We start from the raw sequence: 696 nt of genomic DNA on the forward strand, positions 1-696 counted from the left end.
TATATATATGTATATATATATATATGTATATATATATATATATATATATCTGTATACATATATATATACATAGATATACATGTATACATATACGTATACACATATATATACATAGATATAGATGTATACATATACGTATACACATATATACATATACGTATACACATATATACATATATATATATATATATACATATATATACATACATATACATATATATACATTCATATGCATATATATACATACATATACATATATATACATTCATATGCATATATATACATACATATACATATATATACATACATATACATATATATACATACATATACATATATATACATACATATACATATATATACATACATATACATATATATACATACATATACATATATATACATACATATACATATATATACATACATATACATATATATACATACATATACATATATATACATACATATACATATATATACTTGATACTAAGGAGTTCTAATGGTACAGAAGGGAAAAGTATGACAAATATAGGCACACTGACCAAAGATCATGAGACATATTTATTTGACCAAGTGAAGCCGTCTGAGCTAAGCTATCAAGGCCAAAGCTGACCAAACCACGAGATGACCCAAAGACTATTGAATGATACAAGAATATGCAATTGAATTAGAAATGGAATAGCAAGGAATTTG

Source organism: Phalaenopsis equestris, unplaced genomic scaffold (genome assembly GCF_001263595.1).
Source record: "Phalaenopsis equestris unplaced genomic scaffold, ASM126359v1 Scaffold000600, whole genome shotgun sequence".
In the NCBI taxonomy this organism is placed as follows: domain Eukaryota; kingdom Viridiplantae; phylum Streptophyta; class Magnoliopsida; order Asparagales; family Orchidaceae; genus Phalaenopsis; species Phalaenopsis equestris.